The sequence below is a fragment of the Macaca fascicularis genome, chromosome 10, assembly GCF_037993035.2.
Source record: "Macaca fascicularis isolate 582-1 chromosome 10, T2T-MFA8v1.1".
NCBI lineage: Eukaryota > Metazoa > Chordata > Mammalia > Primates > Cercopithecidae > Macaca > Macaca fascicularis.
The window spans coordinates 113,733,421-113,759,111 of NC_088384.1; the positions used below are offsets into that span (position 1 = coordinate 113,733,421).

Here is a 25,691-nt window from a genome sequence, read left to right on the forward strand (position 1 = left end):
TGAATAGTTTCCAAACTCCGAAGCGGACTTGTGACACGGGAATGACACACAGGATGGCACGTGTGCGACACAGAAGTATCATCGCATTAAATGACCTCGCAGTGGACACCCACAGGGTCCAGAGCTGGAAGGCCTGTAAGGGACACGGACCTGTGGAGGGAAGCCGGTGGCTCCCACCTCCAGCTGTGTCTTTGGTGCAGTTCAGGTGACGATGGTCAGGTGCCTGCATTTGGGATCCAAGGGGACCCCACCTTTCAGTTAGAGCTCAGGTAAGGCAAAGACACAATTCTTTCTCTTCTAAGTTTCTGGACCTCTGTTCTTGGGGACAGAGCCTGGACCTGAACTGAGGGCAGAGCAGGGGTCTCAGGGTTCGGATCCCTGTTTGGACGTTTCGTGGCTGTAAATGGGGCGGGGGTTGCTGGAGAATGTGTTAATGTGCAAGAAGAACCCGCCCAGCCCACGGGGGCACGGGTGGGGGTGCGGCAGCGACTGAGTTTCTCAGAAATAACGGGGGCGACACCGGGGTGCTGGGGCTCATTTCTCTCTCCTCAGCTGGGGAGCTGGGAGCAGAGTCCACCTGGTTCCTGTCGGCTCCATGGAGGTTTCCAGACCAGACAACCCCCCTCCACAGCCACCCCCACAGTCTGTCCCAGGGGAGGGGCAGCTGGCGTCCTTCCTGGTTAACAAGCAGCCCGTGCATGCGGCCCTGTCTGGCCTCCTGGCCGCACACCGAGGAATTAGGAATTGGCGCTGTCTGAAATTTATGAAAATCTAATCTTGTTAGGCCTGCCTGGATGAGACCCGCCTGGCAGGGCCTCATTGTCATTCTGCAGAACCCCAGCGGCCCTGGGGTTCCAGCCCCTTCATTTACTGTCCCCTCCCCCACCCACCCCCACTACATTTGAATGGGAACCCACCTCCCTGCTCCCCCACCCCAGCCCCCCAAATTTTAAGTACAATCAAACCAGCCGTCAAAGGAATAACTTTCTGATCGCTCCTGGTGCCATTTCAAACACCCCCGACGGCACGTCTGTTTCTTAGGGTAAGACCTTTTATGGATAAAAAAATTTGCTCTTTCTCTTGAGGTTTGGGGGGCGGGCGGCAAATCTAGGCCGGTTCTCTCGTTTTTAAAACCAGACTGTACTGCTTTCAGAGTGCTTGTTCTGTGGCAAGCACACGGCTGAGCGCCTGGCTCCTGGACAGGTGAACCTGGGACACTGTCCCATGTCGGGGAGGGACGCTGAGAAGGGAGAAGTCACATGGTCAGCAAGGGTGGGGACTGGGGCCCACATAAGGGCCTGCACTGGCTCCCTGCCCTGCTGTTCTTGGTAGAATCTTAGGATAGAGGTTAAGAGCATGCAGCTTGCACCCAGTAGTCCTGGGCTCAAGTCCTTGCATTGCCATTTGCTGTGACCTTAAGTAAATCTCGCCATACCCTCATCTGAGAAGAAAATGGAGAGATAACTAAGTCCCCTGTACACAAGGCTGTAGCAAGAACTACTTGAGTTAACCTCCCAGATGGAACCTCTTGAGTCAAGAGCTCCAAGCTCTGGGCTAGGCTCCTCCTCTGCCTGTCCCCTCTCCCCACAAGCCATGAGCTGCAGGCATCCAAACTCACAGTGGGCGGAGAAGGTTCCCTTAAGTGGGCCCCGTCCAGCACCTTCACTTATGTGCAGTGTAAGCTGGAGCCCCTCTGCAGAGTGAAACAGCAACCTCTGGACATTTTCGGGGGTGAACCTTTGCTCCAGCATATCGACAGCTGGGAGCTCATCACCCATTTCCAGTTCCCCCGGGCTCCTCCCCCATGTGCTCTGTTCCAGTCACCTGTTTTCTGTTCTATAAAACACCATGCATGACCGACCTCAGGACCCTGGCACGTGCTGTTCCTCCTGCCTGGAATGATTTTCCCTCAATATCTGTATGGTTTGCTCCCTTCGTTGCCTTGATCCCGGCTCCCACGTCCCTGTCTCGGACTAAAACAGCCCTCTACCCTGCAGCCTCCAGGACCCCCATCCCTGTGCCCGCTTTACTGATCTCTGCAGTCCTGATCTGGAATCTGTATATGACCCACCCAACACTGCACTCTCTGCCTCTCCCCTCTGGAATATCAGTGACACAGAGCGAACTCATTCTCTGTGGTGTCCTCAGCACCTAGAATGGTGCCGTCCCCAAGGCAGGCACGCAGTGACTACATTGAATAAAAAAGCACATTGATTTTTTTTTATTTTTTTTTGAGATAGAGTCTTGCTCTGTCGCCCATGCTGGAGCGCAGTGGCACAATCTCAACTCACTGCAACCTCCACCTCCAGGTCAAGCAATTCTTGTGCCTCAGCCTCCCAAATAGCTGGGACTACAGGCACCCGCCAACACGCCCAGCTAATTTTTGTATTTTTCGTACAGATGGGGTTTCACCATGTTGGCCAGGCTGGTCTTGAACTCCTGACCTCAAGTGATCCACCACCTTGGCCTCCAAAAGTGCTGGGATTACAGGCATGAGCCGCCGCGCCCGGCCCGAAACATTTATTCTGGTGTGCACAGATGATTGTGCACGAAGGGCCCCTGCAGGTTTGCACAAAGGTCACAATCACCCGGGAACCACTGAAATGTCCCCGGCAGGGCTGACAGCACCCTGGGAAGCACAGCCACTGGTCAGTCTGTGTCCTCACAGGATGAGCCCAAACTGGGTTAGAAAAGAACAACAAATACAGTTTTAAAAATACAGGTGAAATCTTCTGATACACACCTGTATTAATGAGTGACTGTCCATGTCTGCATAGACCAGGAACCAGCAGGGCATGCATGAAACTGCCAGCTGTGGGTCCCTCAAGGAGGGACCACAGACAGCAGGGGACATCCCCTTCCATGTAACATACTTCTGCGTCTCAGCATTTTAGGGCACATATAATTATATTTATAGTAAAAGAGGGAAAAAAAAAGATCTGAGAAGCATCTGTCAGTATCCAAAACAGACAGCTGCTCCCATAATGAGGTTTCCCAGGTGGTCTCTGCGGAGGTGCCGTCACCCTGGGCTGACAAGGGCTGCTGGCAGAGGGGCTCGGAATTAGGGTGGGAAGGCCGGACAGCCTCTGCCTGACCCTAACAGCACAGATACTGCACTGGGAATGGGTAGGGCAGGGAGGGGCACCTGACCACCCCCCACGTGCCCCTGGCTGAGGGCCCCAAGGTGACGTCCAGGTACCAGTCAGCTCCCCAGGCCTTCCCTCTCCTGGCCTGGAGGTAGGAGTGGGGTGGGGTGGCAGTACATGGAGCCAGGCGTGCAGGCTGCCCTGTGACACGCACGGGTCCACTGTCTCTCCTTCACCGGGCCACTCCAGGGAGGAAGGCGTCTTCGCTGGGCCTCCGTGGTGCGGCACAGCAAATGGGCTGGCAGATGACGGTTCTGAGGGTGCGGTCTCACCACCCTGCCTCAAGCCCCAGGATCCACACTCATGCCCGCTGTCTACAGACCACTTCCACCTTTTCCTCACCTGGCCGACTAGCCACAATCTTTCCTCCCTCCCTCTAACCTCCCTCCCTCCTAGGTGCCAGGATCGAGGCTGACACGCCTGACAAGCCTCCACCCTCAGGTCGCATGCACACCTGCGATGCCCTGTTGGCCTCGTTCCTCTCCTTCCAGGCTCCCACACTAACTCCCACTCGGCCCCCTGCCCTATGGCCTGAGCCTCTCAGGCCGGGTGTGCCTGACTCAGCGTTGTATTCCGTCCCCAGCCAGCACAGACCCAAGAGAGATTTCAGAGATCAATGAACAGCACATACCTGGCCTGTGTGTGCTTCTCCTTTCACTGGTACCCTGTTCTAGTTTGCAAAGGGCCACTCAGTTTAGGGGTGAGCTGCCTTTTTATATGACACAGGGAGAACTGTGCAGAACGCCATTCATTTCTGAAGCTTTGGGAGTTTCTGAGCAACACAGAGAAACACATTCTTCCCCGCCGCCCCCCCCAGCCCCCAAATGGTGTCCCGAGTCATCGCGCAGGAGGTGGATGCAGCTGCGGCCGTGGGTGAGCCCTGGGTCTGAAAGTGCGTTTGGGGAACAGGAAAGTAAATGGTCCCTAGAATCATTTTAGAACCTGATGATTTTGGAATACTCCTTCAATAAGAAAAGACAAAGCCGTGCCTTTTATCCTTCTTGCTATTATCCAAATGGAAAGAACTAATGGGATTTTTGTTTCTATTGTCACTGACATCGAACACCTTTAAACATCCACTGTCAGCAAAATATCAATCACCGTTTGAAGTTATTGGCAGAATGGAGTGAATTCACCGTGAGTGAGCAGTCAGTGGACATGTCGGAGGTGCGTAACATGCGGAAGTTATTTAAAACAAACCAAATGTGTTTGTTAATTGAGGAGAGTGGACGACAAATGGGGAATGGGTGGGCGTGGGTGAGTGAGTCTGTGGTGGTGTTGATGGCCACAGCTGCCTTGGAGGATATTGAGCAGTGCCTGTCAACATTACACATGCACTTGACCTTTCAACCCAGCAAGTTCAACTTCCAGAATCATATCCAATGGAAAAATTCACAGAAGGGCCCAAAATGTATATATAGATATACACAAAACAGATATATACATATACGCACATATATATATCCTCGTTCATATATATATATATGAATGAGGATATCATTGCATGGGGTGTTTTTTAAATGATCAACCAGAGACCATCTAAATGCCACCAAATACACCTTGGTACATCACATTATGGGATGATGAGGCCATTAAAACAGATGACAGAAATTTACACTGAGCTCTGAGCAGCAGACTCTGAGCTTGGAGCTGGATCATCTCTGTTGTGGGGCTGTCCTATGCAGCAGGGTGTTCAGCAGCAACCTGGACTCTGCCCACTAGAGGGTAGAAGCACCGTCACCCCCCCATTGCCACACTCAAAAATGTCTCCAGGCATTGCCAAACGCCCCCCGTGGGGCAAATCGCCCCTGACTAGGCCCTTTCGGTCCACTGTCTGGTTCCCAGGAACTGAATCCAATGCAGTCAGATAATGGATGGATGCTGGCAATTACTGTGGGGCAGTAATAATGAAACTGAAACAGTAAATAAAATATGGATCCAGTTTTACAGCAAAAATGAGGATAAAAATTAAATTGTTCATGATGACTTCTAGATGAGTGGGCTATCCCTTTTACTTTTTTGTATTCGTAAATTGTTTGCATTTTTATAACAGGCATGACACTTGTAATTTTTTCAACCATAAAAACATACCAGAAAGACTCTCGCACGTGCACGTGTGTGCCTGCATGCACTCACATGTGTGTTTCCAACCGGCCGTCAGTGACGCACGTATGCCCTCGCCAGTCGGCAAGCACCTCGTGCTCCTTGGGAACCAGCAGATGTTTCTCTCAATTACTGATTTTCAAGAGCCTGGTGTTTCCTGACATGAGCCAGGATGGCGGGCGGCGCCCGGGGGAGGGGAAGTGAACCGGGGCTCCGTTTCCAAGCCTCTTGGACAAAAAGCGAAGCCCCTGGATCAGGAAGCACAATGCAGCCGGTATTTAGCTGCTTCTCAATAGTGCCTCATTCAATCCCTGGGGCCTCATTGATGCCTGCCGCATGCTGGAGAGCCTCTAAGGGTCAGCCGGTGACGGGCACCGTCTGGAGGGGTCTCGGCGCTAACCCGGGGTGGCTCTGCCTTTCGGGAGCAAGAGGGGCCCAGCTGTTCTTGGTCTCCCCTGGGGCAGAGGCAGGGAGGCGGGCGGATGGGCAAGGTCAGAGTCAGAGAGGTTGGAGGAAGCAGTGAGGGTCTGGGCAGGCCCCTTGCACCATCGGGCTCCCAGGAGTTGAATTCAATTCAGTAAACACTCAGCAGAGTAGCTTAGTGGTTAACAGGAACCCTGACGCTGGCCTGCCTGGATCCAACCCCCAGCTCTCCCCATGGCCAAACACGGGACATCAGGAAGTGATTCATTCACTCTCTGTGCCTCGGTTTCCACATCTGGAAAAGCGGGATACCATTAGCACCCATGCATGGGTTGCTGTGTGGATGCAGTGAAGAGCCATTACATGCAATGAACGGCACCTGGTGCACACTTAGGTGCGCAGTAAGTATCAGCTGCCAGTAAGAGGGCTGCTTGCCGAGCCCAACATACCGGTTCTCCTGGGCCCCCGCCCTGACTTCACCAATTGCCCCTGACTGTGGTCCATGCCTCTCGGCCGCCAGCACCCTGCCCGCCCTGGGAGCAGAAGGCCCGCCTTCCTGGGGCCACACCTTTGCCCAGGCTGGCCCACCTGCCTGGGGTGCCCGCCCTCCTCCTGCTGCCCATTCTCAGTGGCCCGCGTCTACCCCATTTCCAACGGCCCAGCCCCTGCAGCCACTTCCTTCTCTGGCTGTCTCTGGCGGTTTTAAACTCTCCCATGTGGTGGTTAATTTTGTAAATACCACCCAAGACATCTGCTATGACTTCTAAGAAAATGTCTAAGTCATGACTTAGCCTTTCCTCGGTCTATGTCTTGCTGCCATCGTTGGTCTGGCCACTCTGTCAGATGCAATCGCCTCGTCCTGCAGCCTCCTCAAAGCTGGCATAAGCCTGGCACGCAGGAGTCCTCCGGTCCAGTCTCTAACTGGTAGACTCCTCTTTAACCCTCAAAGCCCAGGGCTGGTCGCCTGAGAACTGCCGCATCCTGCATAGTCGTAGTAACTACTGTGGTATCAAGCGCACGCCACCACCATGTGGGACCCCCAGCTACAAGGAAGAGAGTGTCCCATCACGAGTGTCCCTTCACCAGTGTCCCTGGCACCTGCTCCACAGGCAGCAAAAAGACCCACAGCCAGTCAACACACGATCAGCCAAGCTACTACCTCCAGAGCAGTACAGGGGCTCAAGGTGTGAACCTGGATGTGGCATACACCTGCACACCAGTCCGTACCCTGCTACCTGCTACCTCAGTGCTACCCTCCCCTCTCTGGGCTTGCTTTCCCACCTTCAGATCCCATGAGCAAATGGGGCCTCACTCATGCAACCAACATGAGAGTTCCATAGTAAATGCCTCTCCCTTGGCCGACAAGTGGTAGCCACTATTGGGTTGTTGCTAATAGTAACATTATAGAGGTGGCCATTCCCACCTCCCTTCTCAAACCCCCTGTTTGGAGCAGAAAGCAAAGGACCTTGTGTTATAAACCTCTGTGCCCCTCCAACATATATTGAAGCCCTGACCCCTGGTGTGGCTGCATTTGAAGATGGAGCCTCTATGGAAGTAATTAAGGTTAAAAGAGGTCATAAGGGTGGGGCCCTGAACCAACAGGATTAGTGAACTGATAAGAAGAGACAGCACAGAGCTTGTTCTCTCCCCCCTCCCTCCATGTGCTGGCACCAAGGAACTGCCATGTGAGGACGCAGCCAGGAGGTGGCCATCTACAAGTCACAAAGCAGCTCTCACCAGAACCCAAACTTGCTGGCCCCTTGATCTTGGACTTCTTGACCTCCAGAACTGCAGGAAAACAAATGTCTACTGTCTAAGCCACACAGTCTGGGGTTATTTTATTACAGTGACCTGAACAGAATAATACACCTTGTGTAGACAGACAGAGGGGGCCGAATGGAGGGAAAGGAGCTGCAAGGTGAGGAGGCAGTACCCCTGCCCTGGACGATGGACTTGCAGAGTCCCAGCTGCACCCCTTTGGGACAGAATATCAGCAACCTGCCCTGTCTCCATGCAGGGATGCCCAGGGGGGTGTCTGATTTTATTTTCCATGAAAGACATTTTCTTCTGTCATCTAAATCTATCCTCAGGCCCTTTCCCTTCCTATTTCCTCACTGCGGCAGCGCATATATTTATCATGCCTCTGCTATATGCCAGGCCGTGCACAAGGGCTGAGGATTCACGATGACTGAGGCCAGGCCCCAGGAGCCAGGGCATGCAAATTCTACTACGATCTGTCCTCTCTGGAGCAGAGCAATTTGATTCTGTACCCTGGAAATCAGGCTGGACTTCTATCTGGAGAGACGAATGTGGACATATGAGGAATAGCTTGGACCCTTCTAAAGCCGTTCTGACCACAGTGAACGTGCAGCAGGTACAGTGAGTTCCTGCTGTGCTTCATGCCCCGTATGAAGGGGTTTCTGTCATCTCATTTACTTTTCTCAGCAGCTTCCCAAGAAGTACGCTTCTCTTATTATCATCCCATTTTTGTGATAAGGAATCTGAGGCTCAGAGAGGTGCAACAATGTCAGCGCCCATCCCGCTCCCATGCCCAGAAAAGTCACAGAAGTTCAGGTGGGAGGGTCAGACTTTCCCTGTGCCTGGGACACGGAGCCCGGTGCTGTGACAGCTGTTCTCACTCGTCACAAGAGTGGACAACAAATTCAAAACAAAGTACCCACCCTGGAAAGCAGCCTCTAGCAGCCCCGACCTCTCCACCAGCAGCAAAGGCCTGAGTCCGTCGGGAGCCCCACTGAGCTGGAAGGTCACTGCCATCAGGACCCACGTGTCCCCCGACCATGCCAACTTGCTGACCCTGGCCTGGAGCTTGGCTCGTCACCTTCATGTGTGGCTCAGAGGCCCAGGAAGACCCCTGGCCCACAGGCAGGACACTCCTTGCTACAAGTGTTTTCCAGTTTGGGAGAGGAGGGTCTGGGAAATGCTACTGGCCCCGGAACGGGCCGCTGGGCCCGGCAGCAGCCCGAGGAGGGAAGGAGCTCAGGTGGGAAGGGCGACCTTGCTAGAGGCGGGGCTCCGGGGCAGCAAACGTGTGTCCAAGGGCGTCTGTGTGTCTGCTTCCCACCTTCGATTGTTTGGGGGTGTGTCCTTTCCGCTGGGACGTCCGTCCGTCTGTCTGTCTGTCTCCGGTGTGTGACTGTCTGGGGTCTAAATCCGTTGAGTCTTTCCCTGTGTCTCCATCTGTATGAGTCTCTTCCTCTTTCTTTTTCAGGCAACGTGAAAAACAGATTCCAAGAAGGAAGTTCTAAGCCTCTCAGACATCAGCCGCGTCTCCCTGTCCCCGCCCCACGGGCGAGGCTATTCCAGCCCTTGCTATCACTTCCTTTCGAAGCAGCATCTTCCAGAAGCAGAAAATCCCAAATTCTGGGAAGACGAGGTTCTGACCAACTGTTCTGCGAAGGGAGCAGGGGAAGCTTCTGGAGGTGTCTTTTCTCTGAGTGTCGAGACGGGGCACAGCAAAGCTGCGGAAGGCAGGCAGCCTGGCTCTGGATTCGAATCCAGATGCAGCCACTTGCTGTATGTGTGGTGTCTGCGGTGACCTGGCCCCTTGCCTCAGCTTCTTCACAGTAAGGCATAGTAAGGCACGAATCAACAACAGTACCGGCCTCACAGGACTGCTTCAGGGTGAACTCAACAGGGACATAGGTACTAGCTCTCTGAACGCTAGCTGGTACACAGCAAGTGCATAATAAATGGTGACCATCATGACATGGCAAAGTAGGCATCCTCGCCTGACCCAGCGAGCATGGTGAATGTGTCAAGGACATCAGGCGCACGTTTATTAACGATCTGGAGTGGCTGATACTGAGCAGGTAAATTCAATGTATAGAATCACAACAGGTACGGAAAGAGGAAGCAAGAGACATGGTGAGAAAACTCAAGAAACCAGAAACATCCATCAGAAGACAGATCTAGATGGGAGCTCATGGTCCAGCTGCAGAGGCTCAAGGGGCCGACTGGCTGGGGATGAGCTCTCCTGCCCTCGAGGGGCGGAGCTGCGGGACAGTCACTCGGAGCTGGACCCCCACGAGGAGAGGCCTCCCTGCACTGCTGAGCACCCACACGGGAACCCTGTGGGCTGAGGAGGAGAGAGCCTCGGGGCTCATCCCTCAAGAGCAGAGGGTTTGTCCACGTGGCCTCCTTGTCTCCCTACTTCCTCTTTTGCAAACACAACCCCAGTCTATTCTGCACCCTGCAGCCAGAGCAATCTTTAAAAATAATCAAGTCTCTGACTTCTCACACTATGCTCAGGTTAAAACCCTGCGAGGCCCACCCCACCTCACCCCTGCACCTCCCATCTCCTTCATCGCTCACCATGTGCCAGCCAGCCTGGCCTTTTGCCTGCTCCCACCCCAGGGCCTTTGCACATGCAGTTTTGGCTGTGGGAAGACTTTCCCTGGGTCTGTCATCCCACATGTGCTCTCATCTCTTCTCTTACTCTGCATCGCCTGGTGGCCTGTCTTGGTCACGAGGGGCAGTGCAGGGTATGGTGAGGAGCATGGATTATGCCGGCTGTGGGAGCAGCTGTGTGTCTCCACTTCCTTGTCTGTACCATGGAGTGAACTATGGCCCCGTCTCATTGGGTTGTTTGAGGATCATAAAGAACCCAGAAAGCACCTGGTGTGTAGGAAGCACTGAGTAAGTGTTGGCTGCTATGAGAAACCATCTTCCTTCTAAGTGCTTGCTTGTTCATCGTCAAGTGCACCTCACCAGCAAGAAAGTGCCTCAATGACCCTTATTTATCCTGGTGCTGTATCCATGAGGGCTAACACCATACCTGACACAACAAGTGGCCCTCAATTAATATGTGAAAGAGGAAGGAATCCATGCATAATGCCCGCTCCCCAGCACTCATATCTTTCCACCAAAGCCAGAGACCAGAGGAAGGCATGGAGGTGAACGCAAACTGAAGGGTCTTTCAAAAACTAAACCTGCAACTACCATCCGACCCAGCAATTGCACTCCTGGGCATTCACCCCAGAGAAACGAAGACTTAATGTGCACACAAAAACCTGTGCCTGAATGTTCACAGCAGCTTTACTTTTCATAGCAAAAAAAAACAAAAACAAAAAACTGGAAGCAATCCAGATGTCCCTCAACAGATGAGTGGTTAAACTAACCATGATGCGTTCATACCTTGGAACACTACGCAGCAACAAGAAGGAATGAACTATTGATACCTACGGCAACAAGGAGACGTCTTCAGAGAATTACGTTAAGTGAAAAAAGCCAATCTCAAAAGGCTACATAGTGTATGACTCCGTTTCTATAACACACTTAAAATGACAACATTATAGAAATGGAGAAGAGATTAGTGGTTTCATGGGTAAGGGGGTGGATACAGTTAGAAAAGGGTAGAATGAGAAGTTCTTGTGATGGGACTGTTGTGTCTTGACTGGTGGTTACACAAATCTATGCATGCAATAAAATTGCATTGAACGAAAACACACAGACACACACACTCGAATGAGTGCGTGTAAAACTGGGGAAATGTGAGTAAGGTTGATGGTTTGTGACAAATGTCAACTGCTGGCTTTAGCACTGTACTACAGTTATGTAAGATGGTACCACTGTGGGAAGCTGGAGGATATCTACATAGAACCGTCTCTGTATTATTTTTTTACAACTGCGCGCTAACAAACAATTGTCTCAAAATAAAAAGTTTTCTGAAAACAAGTGAACGTTCTGGGAGTGCCCTGTCCCTTGGCATCACTAGAATCCCCCTGGCAGACTCTAAGGCCAGCAGCCTTAAGCGGTCCTTAGGGCCTGGCCCAGGCCTGGCACTGGGGGAGCGGGTTCGTTTCCTGCAGAGGGAGGGTAAGAGCCGAAAGAGAAGCAGCTTCCCTCTCTCGCAGCCTCCCTCGCCTCCCGCTCACAGCATCTGCCATCTGGCTGCTGCAGCCACACGAAACCCTCTCTCGGCTGTCATCTTTCCACTGGCAGGTCTGGCTCCCAGGTTTGAAGATTAAATTCTAAACGCGTCATTTAAAATTTAGAAACGAGGAAAGGAGATTTTAAGTAACCTGGAAGCATTGGCTCCTACTGTCTGCCCCAAGCAACAAGCATGGAACCTCCAACCTCTGTCTTAAAGGTGACAACAGCCAGGGGACGGAGGGCAGCTTGGGATTCCCCGATGTAAAGTGTCACTGCCTCCCCAGTACAATCAAATACTCCCAGTAGGATGTCCCATACTACCACTATATCCCCAAGAGAAAGTGTCATTGAAAAGTATCAACGTATTGCTCAGGAAGAACTGCAAACTTCTCTGCCAGTGAGCACTTCAGGTACACAAGAGTCAGGAACTGCAGGGATCTCTGAACAACACGAGTGTCTTTGAAGAAGAGTCCTCCTGTCTTCTCCAGAACATGGAACAGAACTAGAGCAGGTTTGTGATAATAAGCACCTGGGAGGGGGGACCTCCTTAGATGATCCAGTTAGGGACAGCCTTTCAGAGGAGGTGGCTTTTCAGCAGAGAACTTCAAGATGAGGGGAGCTGGGGAAGGAACACTCCTGGCTGAACAAAACGGCAGGGGCAAATGCCCTGAGGTAGGAACCTTTGTCTCATTCAAGGGCAAGAAACCCTACCTCCTGGGGCATAGCGTGAAGATGCAATGAGGAACTAATTGGGGCTTGGCAAAGCTGCATTGAGACTTCCTGCAGGTGGCTGTGTGTGTGTATTGGGGCAAAGGCAACATAGACAACGTGAACTTGAAACGATTCAGGTATCATTTTCCAGTGTGATTTTCCAAGCATGGCACACATCAGAACTCCTGGGGAAGCTCCTTTCAGCCAACGTGGGAGCCGTGTCCAACAGGCTGAAATCGACATCGTTCAGTGGTGGGTTCCGGGACCTGCAGGGAATGGCCTTACAAGTGCCCTACTACAGATGAACAGATTCTGACCAGGCGCTTGCTCCCTTAGTGGAGGAACCACCTGTTCAATCATGAAGCCCAGGATGTAAAAGCAACTGCTGGAGCCACATAGGTGAATTTGTTATGGTGGAAGGGGGTGGTCACCTGGCACTGTGAGTGGCTCAGAGATCCCCAAGTGATCAGAATTGTGAATGACCCAGGGGAAAACCTTGGGAAAAACTCACCCTCTTAGATACTGAGTCTCTAGGGGAGGAAAGTGGCTTAGAAGCCCCTAAAATGGGTCAGATGAGAAAAGGATGGGGCCAGAGATGGGGAGTTGCCCAGAGACACAGAGCAACTGAGCAAAGCGGGCCAGGGCCAGAGCCTGCACCTTCCAGTTCCTTGGGTACAGGCTGTCCACGCTGGCATTCCTGGTGGGAGTGAGGGTCACAATGGCTGTGACCTTGACCATCTTTGCAAGGTGAGCCTAGCTTGTGGCACAGAGTCCAGCTTGCACTGCAAGCCCCAGGGAACCGTGGAAGGGATGAGTGGATGGTAAAAACGACTTCTGCCCATCAGACACTCAGACACACCAGCGGGGAGAGCTGCAGCCACTCCAGCTTTAGCCGGGTCGTGCTAAGAGCTTTAAGTGCATTATATCATTCAAAGCTCCCAAGGAGCCGCTTTGAGGAGTCCCGTCATCACCCGCATCCCGCAGATGAAGGGACTGGGACCTCAAGGGCAGCTGCTAGGGCTAAGGTGTGGTTCTTATACCGGAGATGATTGTGCCCCCAGGGGACATCTGGCCATGTCTGGAAACATTTGTGGTTGCCACAATTGGGAGGGGGTGTTACTGGCATCTAGTGGGTGAGGGGAAGTAGCTAAACATCCACCCTGCCATGCACAGGAAAGTCTCCCACAGAAAAGAATTATGCAGCCCAAATGTCAGCGCCAAGGTCGAGGAACTCTGGATTAAATCAGACGATAGTGAATATCTAAGGCACAGTGCCGGGTGCATAGTGCTTGCTCAATAAACATTAGCCAGGCAACAGCTGATTCCTAATTAGGCCTCAATATGAAGACAGCAGCAGGGACTTAAATCACAGACAACCGGTTTAAAGAATAACAACTTAGTCTAAAAAAATCTATTTTGAAAGCAAACGCTTAGGAAAGGTCACTTGTTCATTTCACACTTGGATCGTACATTTCCGAAGGTTGGAGTCACAACTACCTTGATCAACGATCAATGCACACTAGCATTCGTAAATGTTTGTGAAATGAACACACGGGTGAGGGAACGTGGCGGAAAGCAGTCTGTGTGAGGACATAAGCACTGCTTCACAGGTCCTTCTCTGGAGGCAGGAGAATGAAAATCATCCCACGGGTCAGGGCCAGGTCAGTGAGGAAGGGAGGGAAGGAGTTCTGAGAATGTCAATCTGCAGGAAAACTGGAGTCTAGGACAACTTCTAGGTTCCACCTCTGGCACAAAGGGCAGTCACTGAGCGTCTTTTTACCCAAATGCATAGGAAACCCTAAGCTAAAAGGATTCTAAGAAACCAAGGGCCTTCATTCAGTCTTTATAAAGACCTGGAATGGCCCTGCGTGGCCTCTGAACTGCAGAGCTGTGCTCTGACTGGCTGGAAGCTCCCAAAGGCGATCTCTATTGCTGGTTGTTCAGGTGATGGGATTTCCAGGCACCCCAGGGCCTGGGAGTCCCCATTCATCTACCCCGGGTGCTACCAGGGACACGGCCCAGTGTGATTCGTGATGCCTGCCTGAGTGCTGGTGGGGCAGCTGTGAGGCAGGTGCCCATGTTCCTTCCTGACCTCTCCAGCATGCTCCATCCACTTGCGTGGAATCACGGCATTGGGGAACGAGAAGCACCCCTCCATCACTGCCACTGGGAACCCCCACCCCTCGAAACCTGCCACCTGCCTGAGCTCCTGAGGGCACCCTCACCCTGCATGGGTCTCCTTCCTGCCAGGGAGGGAGCCCTGCGCTAGGCAACCCGGAGTTGCCCTGAAGCCAGTCCCACTTCTAACATCTGTGGGTGATAGCCAGAGACCTCTCTAGGGTGTTCCCTTCCTGGGACGACTGTGAGGAAGGTGCAGCGCTGCCTTGAACAAGGGTGGTCCCAGCATCGAGAAGGGAAGGGCCCTCCCTGACCTTTCACTGCTTAAAATAACCCACTTTTTATTTTAGCAACCATTGTCGTTTCACATTCAATTTTGTAAGAAGTAATAGAGCTCTCCATACACCCTCCACCGCTTCCCCTACCAGCAGCACCTTACAAAACTCGATTCTCTGTGGTTTTCCTAGAATCAGAACTTGTGTACTTTTTAGTCACCCCCTCATTTTACAGAAGAAGGAACTGAAACCTGATCAGTCCCCCTCAAGGTGACACAGCCAGCGGGGAACTGGACATGGCCACCACATCTATCTGAGCACACCCCACCCTCCCAGCTTCTCCTCTCTGCCTGAGGTACTCCCCCCAAGGTCTTCCCACTGCTGACTCCTTCTCATCCCTCAATTCTTGGCACAAGGTCAGCCCTGCTGAGAGACCCTCTCAGACCTCCAGGAAAGCAGCCCCCAGGCACAGTCATGTGACGCTGTCGAGTCTCCTCCTCCATTCAGTATCTGACTCTGTTTCCAGACAAGTACTCCCTGAGGGCAGGCTCAGGCCTGTTCCATTCACCAAGTCCTCCCATCTCCAGTGGCACAGGGAAGGAGCTCACCTACTGGATAAATGAACAGGCGATGGGTGATTCACCCAAATACCAGGTCTGTCCTCCTTCCTTAGGTCGCTATTATATACAGACAGACACGGCTACCTCTGATGGGAGGTGACGGTGTAGCAAAGCCTCCCAGTGGGAATGAAGGCTTGAGCTGACAGTGAATGGTGCTCAGTTCTGTGCGTGACCTTGGGGAAGCTGTTCTCTAAGCCTCGGTGGTTTCATCCATAAAACGGGGAAATGACAGCCCGCTGCCCTTGCACACCTAAGCACAAAGTCACTGGTAACTAGGGGCCCAGGTCCTGGCTCTCCCTGGAGTGTCGGGGTCCTAGCCACCGGCCCAGAGAAGTTTCAAAGTCAGTCTTTAACTGCCCTCCCAGTAAAGAGGCTGCTAAACGCTACAGAGCAGGTTCCCGTGGCCAACGCCCCACACCTGGAAGACGAAAGGACACGAGAAGGAGAGGCACAGCTGCGTCGCTGGCTGTGACCCACACTCCTCCAGTTTTTGATTTAAAAAAAAAATCCCTGAAACAGCACCCACTCCCTATCAAGTCTGTGTCCCCATCGCCAGCAGAAACCAGCTCCTCCTGGAGGAAGGAAAGTTCAATGGATGAGCTATAAATATTTCTGCTAGATGCTGCCTGGGAGCTGGGCTTTCTGCATGAGCAGGCCCCGCTGAAAAGGAAGGCGGCTCGCCAGATTTGTTTCGAATTATGAAAATAGATGTTGTCTCCCCACCACATCTGTTTTGCCTGACAAATGAGCAGCAACTCGCCTCCTAAATAAGGCAGCACAACCAAGACGGTCTTGAAACTCTGGCTTCTACAACTCTTCAGAAAAGAAGAAGAAGAAAAGAAAAAGAGTCCAGGCCTCCCAGGTCTGAGCTTTAAAAGCCAGACCTTTTTCAATGTCATCTCTCACACCGCAATCTCCTGGGGCATTTGCGCCATGCTCGTCCTTAAGCTCAGATCTCCCTGAGCAGGTAGAGGCTGCTCACGTTAGAGGGCACGGATATCCCCCACTGCTTTTTAAAAAGAAAAAGAAGGCCAGGAGACACGCAATCAATTATAAAAAGTGCAAAGAAAGAAAAGCTCCCTAAACTCAAGCCAAGGGTGCGTTTTTGATGTGCTGAGAAAGGCCAATTTTTTGGAGGGAAACGTCAATACGGATGCCATTCAGTTCTCCATGCCATGCCAGCCTGGTGACTGGGTTAATATAATCATTTTCCTTTAATTACTCCAAGACAGACCCAATTACAGCGCAGACGCATCTGCCAGCCTGAGGATCCAATATTTAATAGCCCATCCTTCAGGAACATTCCTGCTTGGGAGCTTCCTGGAGAGAGCAGCCCAGCATGCATTACAAACTTGCATTACCGTACTAACTCGGTGGTGCTGTTCTGGCCGGTGTGTGTGTGTGTGTGTGTGTGCGCGCGCGCGCGTGTGTGTTTCTTTTAAAAGTCTCTTCCCCTGAAAATACTTCATGTTGATTTTTCTTCTTAAAGACGCTGTAATTATGAGAAAGAAACCCCTGCAGAAAGAAACCCCTGAATGATTGTATAACTTGAAATATTACAAGCTCAGTCACCCCACTTCCTCACCCCCGCGGGGAAATTTACAGGTTTCCAGGCTGCCACGAAGAGGAAAGGACTAGAGCCCAGCAGCTCTCAGAGTTCTTGGCCTTTGAAGCATATTGTCCGGCCAACTGCACAAAGCCCGTCATAAACCCATGCGCGCACAATGGTAGTAGCTGCTCAACAGACCACTCCTGCCTGTGTGCTGTCTGTTTTGGGAGTAGAAATAAAAAGATCTGGCCAAGAAACCCGGAGCGTTATGGGACGTCCTTCTCTATCTCCTGCATTCGAAACGTCCCACTGCGCACCACCCTCCGCCCAACACCACGGTAAAGGAGGCTGATAGGTTAGACTCGCTTCATCTGGCAGAAATGAGATGCAGTTTAGGGATCCCAGGAGACATCTGGTCAGCTACTCACCCCTGACTCCCCCTCCCCACCTTTTGTGCCCCCTACCAAGTAAAAACCGGAGGGCAGATTGATGACTGCGGGAGGGGAGGTGGGTGGAAATTTATGGCTTTGCAGCAGGTCAGTGGTAATGGCAATAGTTTTCAGGGGTGGAGGTGGGGGAGTTAGGGGTCTAGCTGGGAGCGGGGCGGGCTGACTTCTCTCTACCCCGCAGCCCTTGCTCCAGAAGGGGACTCTGAAGCCTGCTTCCCTCCCAGCCTGAATATGTAGCGGGCCTGGAAGGCAACTGAATTTCCCAAGTCCACTGGGCTTTGTGGCTGCCTGAGAAGGAGCGGGGGCTCTGAGAACCGCCCCCACCACCCACTGCAGAGTCTGAGGGAGTCAAAGTGGGCCCACTTTCTGGTCGCTGGCAGGACAATGCCTATTTGGCCTCTGCACCGGTTCCTGTGGGGCGGGTGATAGGTGACTGGGGGCCCGGGAGACCCTCCACCCCCACAGCTTGCCCCTTTGTCACTGCGGTAACAATGACCTAGTCGCTATGGCAATGCGGTTAATTGATGCATCTATTTGGCAGAACTAAAACCTCGGACGCATTCAAGTAGCCCTGATATTTTCATCCTTAAGAAGCCAACCTCTGGTGTTTTATTTGTCTAGGCATGTAGGCATGCCACAAAACAAAACATCACCACAAAAGGAGGAGCTGGAAGAAGAAACAGGGGAAGTTGTGGGGAGGAGCTGGGAGGGGTCTCTGCCCACCCCTCAGAGAGAAGAAAACCTGGAATGTCACTTTTCCTTTTTTGATGATGGTATAAAATTAGCACAGTCAAGTCAATGTGTTATAAACACAAAGAGGCTGCCAGGAGGCAAAGTGCCTTAATTTAAGGAAAGGAAGAACGGCTGAGGGGAGTTTCAGGAAGGGGGTTGGGTGGTCAAATGGTTGGAGGGGGTGCCGTCTGCAACCCTCCCAAGTACTGTAACCAGAGGGAAAAGCCATTTCCCCCGAGAACGTGCATCTGCAGAACGTCTAGACAGTCATAAAGAGGACAATTAAAAAAAGAAAAAAGCTGCAAGCCGCAGTCACTCTCCTCGCCAGGGTACCCACCCGGCTGCAATCTCCAGCTAACTGCCCGAGCAGGTGAAAAATTATAAAAGCAAGAAAAGCCAGTGTGGGCTAGGAAGAGGCCGGGGAGTCTGGGCCGAAAACAGTTTATGAGCAAGTGTTTTGAAATCCCGCTTTAAATAAGCTGGTAAATGAATTCAACCTTGTCAGATCTCTCTCCCCTCACGCAGACCAAATATTCCGCTGGCGTGCTGTCTAGACACAGATAACAAAGGACTTTTTACAGCGCGCAGAGACGCGCTGACAAAGTAGCCATTTAAAGATGCAGTATTGCTTTCTCGGCCTAAAACGATTTGTCAGATGGACTCAAATGAAAATGCTAAGTTATCGGTCTGGTTTGGGGTCTGCTGGTGGACTGGCTGGGGGTAGGGGGCTGGCTGCTCCAGAGAACTAGAAACCATCGTCTGTGATTGGGCTGCCCTCCAGGTCGCTCTTAAAATAGGACTGTACGTGGCCACCCAGCAAATAATTCTGGCTCTTCTTGTTCTAGGAAGGCGCCTGCTAAGATGTTTCTAACACCTAGTGGCAGCAATTTTGTTGTAGAACTGTTCACTTAAAGGGGGGTGTGTGGCAAAAAAGGGGTTACATGGAAATGCATGGGGGAGAACTTGTTTCTACCTGCTCCGGGTGGACCAGAACCAAGAGGAGAGGAATCTGGTCTCACCTCCAACTTTCAGCCCTTGTTATACAAAGGGTCGCTGTAAAATGAGTCACCCTTCCTTCCCAGGAAAGAAAGACAGGGTTGGAGGTGGGCTGACTGCAAGGGTGTGGCCCAGGGGCACACTCAGGTGACACCTAAACACCCTGTAAACTGGGGAGTGGGCCTCCATGCAGCCAATGTTTCAAGGGTGGGTTCCAAGGGAGGAAGAACTGCATCCAGGAGCTCCTGGAGCCTCAACACAGGCTGTGCGCTGACCTCCTCCAGGTTACACTCCGGGTTAGCCGGACAGGGGTGGCTCTCCTAAATGGGGGAACTAGTTTCTTCCCCTGGGACTGTCAGCTTCCAATCTAGAGAAAGACCTGCTGCCTGCCAGATGCCCAGTGAGGGCTCATTCACTCCACCGACCTTTCTCTGATGGGGTGCCGGTCAAACGGTTACTTCCTTTCGATGCCTGCCCTGCTCATGGCAGCTTCTATACCAGACTGGTCTGCTCTCCTTCCTGCCCTCCCTTCATTCCTTCTTCTCTCTCAAATGTTGTAAAGCCCAGATGCTGGAATCGGGCAAAGCCCCTCTCTACCACCTTCAGGCTGTGTGGTCGAAGGGAAATCACCTCCCTGAGCCTTAGTTTACCCAGCTGTGAAATGCGGTCTCAATCACCTGTCCTGAAGGGCTATTGTGAGGATTAAATGTCCTGGTGCATTTAACCCACTAACCAGCCACTGGCACAGCATCCACTGGCCTCTTTCAACAGCGAGGCCCTGGGCAGGCCCGTTCCCCGTCTCTGGGCCTCGAGGCCCTCACCTGTGAGATGGGGTGACCAGAAGTACCTGCCTCAATCCCATGCAACGAAGAGGAGATGACAGTGCACGCAAGAGAGCGGAGCTCAGTGCTGGACCCGCAGCAGACACCCCACAAACAAAACCACGGTCAGGCTTAGGATCCCCACCAAAAACAGCTGTCTACACTAATCCCGCGGGGACAGTGCACCAGGGAGATACAACCAGAGGACCTCTCCAGCTGGTCCTTACAGCAGCCCCCCAAAAGGGTGATGGGTTATGTCAGAGGACTCAAGAGTTTTCCCCCATTTCTGATTTTGGTTTCCGCACTCTCATTTTTAATAATTGCTTTTAAATTGTTCCTAATCTTCACTCCTCTTGCAGCAAGCAGCCCACGAGCTCTGCCATCTGTGGGCACAGCCTCTGGTTCTGCCCCAGACATAGATGTGTAGGTTCTAGAGGGGATCTGCCAATGCGGAGGAATGAGCTCAAGACATGGAGCAATGTTCTTTTTCTGTTAAGGGGTTCAACTGAGCAACTTCCTTCTTCTCCAGGTGATCTCCTGTGCCTGGGGGCACCTGTGGCTGTGGCTGGTCCAAAGCTCCACAAGATAGCACATCAGTGAAGTGACCCAGAAGCCACTGACTCAGCATTGCCATTTAACAGAGGGACCCCAAGGCCAGAGGGGACATGGCTTATCCACAGCAACCCAACCAGGTCAGGAAAGAACCCAGGTGCTTTTTGCATGTATGACTTCGCCTACACATACCTACAGCCACTCCCTGCTGGCAACCATGGCAGACATTACTAATCAATTGCCACACTCCTTCTCAAAGAGCCCAGCCCTGCCTCCAGGAGCTTCCTCTCCCCACTGCACCAGGAAGGCTCTATCAGGCAAATACAACTTTTTTGGCCAACTCTTCCCCAAACATAGTCATGGGGTAGTTGACCTGAAAAGAAAGGATAAAGTATTCAGAGGAGAGATGAGAAATCCAGAAGGCCAAGATCAGGGGCATTCTGGGAGCAACTGACACAGCTGGGCTCCAGGAGTCACCAGAAATACCCACAGCAACGTCCGGCCTCTGCACCTGTGCCACAGGGCCCTGCTTGGCCCGCCCTTCTCAACTCCAAGCTGACCCAAGCTTGCCCAAACTCATTTCCAGCCCACAAGGGTCTCCGGCAGGGCTCCTGAGCCGTGAGCTCTCTCTAGTGTATGGGTTCCCTGCCCAGGGACATAAGTCTGACCCTGCGTCTCGATCGGGTCCTGACATTGCATCCACCCTGGGCTCAGTGTGTTTCCCTCTTCCCCTCTCACAGTGAGCACCATAAGGTCAGGCCAGGTGGTTCAGGCCTCTCTGCCACCTCTACCCTCACCTCGGGACAGCCTCAGCTCAGACTCCATCTAGGGACGGCCTCAGCTCAGCTCTCACCTCAGGACGGCCTCGGCTCAGCCTTCATCTCAGGAAGGCCTCAGCTCAGCCTCCACCAGCTTTGAATTCCCCAGGGGAGCAGGCACCTGAGTGTTTCTCCCCATTCCAAGATGTCTCCATTTTTCCTGCTCAGGTCAGTGCAGCCGTTTTCTGTCTGGCCTCGTGTGAGCAATTATGGAGGAGCAAGAGCAAGTTGGAGAGGGGGTGTCTGGGGCCCGGACTGAGTTAAATCAGGGTTCCTCAACTTCCATCTGCCTGACCTTAGGAAGCAGACACTTCTTTGTGGGGTGGGGTGGGCTGGCATGGGCACTGCAGGCTGTTGAGTTGCATCCCTGGCCTCCACCCACTAGACGCCTATGGGGTGGGCACTTCCTCCATACCCCAGGTTGTGATAACCAAAAAGTCTCCAGACACTGCCAATGTCCCTAGGGGCCAGTTGAGAACCCCAGAGTTAGAGTATCAGGAAGCTACAAAGCACGGCCGGCAGCAAGGGCTGAATGATGACCACATCATCAGCCTCAGCACCCAGTGGTCGACCTCACGCTGCCAGGCAGGGAACTTGTTGCCAGGCAGAGCCTCACATTCATTCTCCCTAAGGAATCAGGGCAAACGCTCACATCCACATTTGACAGATGAGGCGAATGAGGCTAAAAGAGGTACAGGCCTTGCTAGGCAAGAACTAAGCCTAGAGCCAGAGAATCAAACTGGAGATTCTGCCTCTCACCTGGGTCAGCACCTGGAGCTTCCTGTCACTAACGGCTGTGAGGACAAGGTGGCTTCGGGGATGTTCCCGCCTGCCCTCCCCTTTATGGGGCACCCAGGCATGGTGAGCATGCCCTGAGTGGGTGGGGGTGGGAATTCTGCGTCTTTCCCCAGGGGTTTCTTTGGCCAGACCTGGCTGAGCGCTGCCTCCAGGCCTTCGATCCCGGCTGGCAGCCTGCCCCAGACTTATTGGCACAGGCTGTGGGGTTTTATTTAGACGGTGTCAGCTAAACAGCTCTGGGCGCATGGGCCCGAGTGGGCGTCAGCTTGATTGGGTTTCAAAACGCGTTTCTGTTTGGGAGCTGCCTCTATCGTTAGAAATTGGTGCACGTTTTGTTGGTAGGGCTGGTCACTCGCCGGGCAGGCGGAGGGAGAACCGGCTGTCTCCTTTGAAGCCAGTTTCCCCTCACGCCACCCACCCCCTCTCTTCTGTCTCGGCCCAAATCCCACTTTCTGGGGCCCTCCCCCAACCCCTGACCCTTCGGAACAAAGGGAGCATGAGTGTCTAGACCGCCAGTCTGAACGTGAGAAGGGGGTATTGTGTGACCAGGACAGAGGCCTGGCCTTCCCAGGCAGAAAGGTCGGTCGGGGAGTGGGGCGAGGTGAGGGGTGGCTCTGGCCTGGTCCACCTCTGTGGCATCAGACACTGCCCCGGTCCTCCTGGGGAGTCCAGCATTGGACCCAGCACCGGGAATCAGACCTAGGTCAGTGCCAAGACGGGACAGTCTCCAAATGAAACTCGGGGAATCCCCTCTGTCCGTCGCTAAAGGAACTAGTTCAAGGAGAGTTCTCACAACCGTGCCCACATAAATAGCTGTTTCTCATGATGATCAGCTAAGAAGCTTCGAGTACATTCCTGGCGCGGGGGACAAGGCGACCCAGGGGCCGCCCTGCATCTGCCTCCCAAGACCATGGGGAGGTGCTCCTGCCTCCTACTCACCCTCTCTGGGTCTCAGGGACCTGTCTGTAAAAGAGGCTGTGGCCTTTCAGACATGTTTGACCGCAGAAGCCTTCAATTGTGAATCAAAGTCTGATTCAGCAGCTCCATATAGCGAAGGGATGTGGACACAGCGCTGCTCAGGCTGACGTGGATCCCAGGAGCCAGAGGCTGCATCGCCCGGCAGCAGCCGAGGTCCACGGGGCACTTACTGTGTGCTGGGAGTTTGCTGAGCTTCTCCCAACACCCGATGCACTCCTCACCTCAGCTCCGTGAGGCAGGAACTGTCAGTGTCATCCCATTTTATGGATACGGAGGGCGAGGCTCTCAGGTGAAGGCACAGCTTGCCAGATTTAACCCTCCCACCTGCCTGGCTTTCAGCCCGGGGGCCTCCATGTGAAACCCTCCCTGCCTTTGCCAGCTGGGCTGCCAGGGAGTCCAGAAAAGTCCCCAAGTGAGCCTCTGCCCTCACCCCTTAGGGAAGAGACACTGGGCAGCGGTGGGGGCACAGACCACCCGGCGGGGCCGGGCCCAGTGCCTGCACCCACCCCCACCACTGCCACCCACCCTGCGTCAGCACTACACATGCAAATGCTCCTGAGAATATCCCCCATAGAAGAAACTCACCTCCATGTGCTGGAATTGCAGGCATTTTGACTTTTCGCCTGTCACTTATCAAATTCTTTGAATTTTTGGTTAAATAAGGAGTGTATATCACTTTTTACAATCAGAAGAGCCATGCTATTTTTATTGTGAAGCAAAAAAGGTTAATTAACTCTAGCAGGAGGCGGGGTCTCCACTGCTATGTGGGGTGTACAGGGTCATGTGCAAACAGGTGGCAGGGGCCTGGAGAGCAGGCACACACCCTAGCCTGCGCTTCTCCTGCTTGGGCTCTGTCCTGGGAAATACTCACTGGGGATGAAGATGTGGCTTCTTCTGAGTTTTGTAAGTGACACGCCCGGCTGACCCCCACCTGCCGGACCTCTGGGGTGGAACCTGGCCGTCTACTGCTCACCCACCAGTCGGGGAGGATCCAGAGGCTGGGGATTCTGGAACTTGCACCTCCTGGGAGAAAATGTGTGAGCATGCAGGTTCCTGCACTCGCCCCATTTCAGCTCACATCCGAGGGAAGAACTGCGCCTGATAAATGCTGATGCCTCTACACCCTGAGGCCTGGGGATCCTGCTTACAAGGCTACCAGAGAAGTGGGGTTAGAGAAAGTTGGTCCTGGTGCCTTCTCCTCGTCCCTACCAGCCCCTCAGTCTTTTCCTACAGGAGTTCTGAAAAGCTGTTCTACGGTCATTGGTTTTCTGGCCAATTTCCTGTCTGCCACGCTAGAGCTGGCCTGTCTTTTTCACGGTTGTGTGCGTCCAAAACACTAGGGCCACCACATAGTAGGTGCTCAATAAATGTGTCAGACGAGTTCACGAATGGCATGAAATATTGAGTAAAATTACCCATTAGTGAGGTTCCTAATTGTGCAAAAAGGCAAATGCCACCCAGTCTTCTGGTGTCCCCCCCATTAACATGGCGTGAGGGGAGTCTCCTTCTCCCCAACTCTTCCGAAGTTCCCTCCAGCAGAGGGGCTGCGCTAGGGGTTCTTGTGCGGGATCTGAAGGAGGAGGAACAGACCGAGGACCAGCCAAGGCCCCAGACTGACTGAGAGTCGAATCACAAACAGTCTCTGGGCCGGTCTAGGAGGGCGAAGGTGCCCAGGCTGCAGCAGCCCCAGGGACAGGCACCACTGGCACCACTCCTCTCCCCTGAGCTGATGCCAGCTCCGACTCCCCAAACCTCCTTTCGTGCTTCCTCAAGGATGGGGTAGGGAGAACGTTTTCCCCCGAAGAAAATCATTACTCTGCTGTTGGGGGTTACACAGGTCACAGTAGAGGTGGGAATAAGACAGGGGAGGCAGGACCCTCACCCTCACTCTCACCCCTCTCAGAGGAAGACGCTGCGAGCTAGGGCCGGGTGCACCATCTCCCAGTCCAGACTGTGTCCATTTCATGTTCACAGGAGCTCAGACCCACCTCACCGGTGCCTGCAGCCCTTGTTCCAGAGCCACCCCCGCTGTGTGGTCTTGAACAACCGCCTCCATCTGCAGAGTGGGGGAAAAGAACCCTGGGTGTGCCCGGGAGGGGCTGGTTCCTGAAACCTCCCCCTGGGTAGAACTCCTACTCACGCTGCAAGCCTCATTCTCACATCTCCTTCCCTGAGGAGCCTCCCAACTTTTCACATCCCACCACCCTGTTCTCCCTTTTCATGGGTAGGTCCCGGGGCTTACAGAGCCACCGCTCCCCCAGGACTGGCTACGTCTTACTAACAGAACAGGCTGCGTTTCTCGAGCATTTACAAAGCACCCGGGACTGAGCTGAGCCCTTGCCACAAACGGTCTCATTTAATTCTTACGATGCCCCGTGTACTGGGAGCTTATTACAATCCCCATTTCACAGATGAACAAACAGAGGCTCATAGAGGAGATGCAACCCGGAGGACACTCTTATGTGGTGACCACTTACTCCCTATGGAGGGGGTGTGGCCTCACCTGGACTTGGGCAGCTGCAGGCACCAAGGCACAGCCCACCAGGTGTGGGAAGAGTCATGGGGGCAGGTAAGCAATAGGCTGTCAGGGCTGGTGGCAGGAACTCACAGGGCGGCTGGGACAGGGGACTGAAGCTCCCACCTCATGACCAGGGTACCCAGTACTCCTGAGCCCGGTCCCCTGAAGCCCCTCCCTGCCAGGCCACTGCTC

At 53.2% G+C, this 25,691-nt stretch overlaps 1 protein-coding gene across 5 annotated transcripts in view; it reads right to left on the reverse strand.

Moving 5' to 3' along the window:
• The window catches only part of PMEPA1 (prostate transmembrane protein, androgen induced 1), a 62,829-nt gene that overhangs the window by 18,353 nt on the left and 18,785 nt on the right, over positions 1 to 25,691 (reverse strand). Inside the window, exon 1 of one of the 5 annotated variants that reach the window (XM_065523341.2) lies at positions 3,778 to 8,876. The exons of the other annotated variants lie outside the window; for them this stretch is intronic. The gene's annotated coding sequence lies outside the window, so the exon portion shown is untranslated. Of the gene's footprint in view, positions 1 to 3,777; positions 8,877 to 25,691 lie in introns of those variants that run through there. 5 annotated transcript variants of the gene reach the window in all.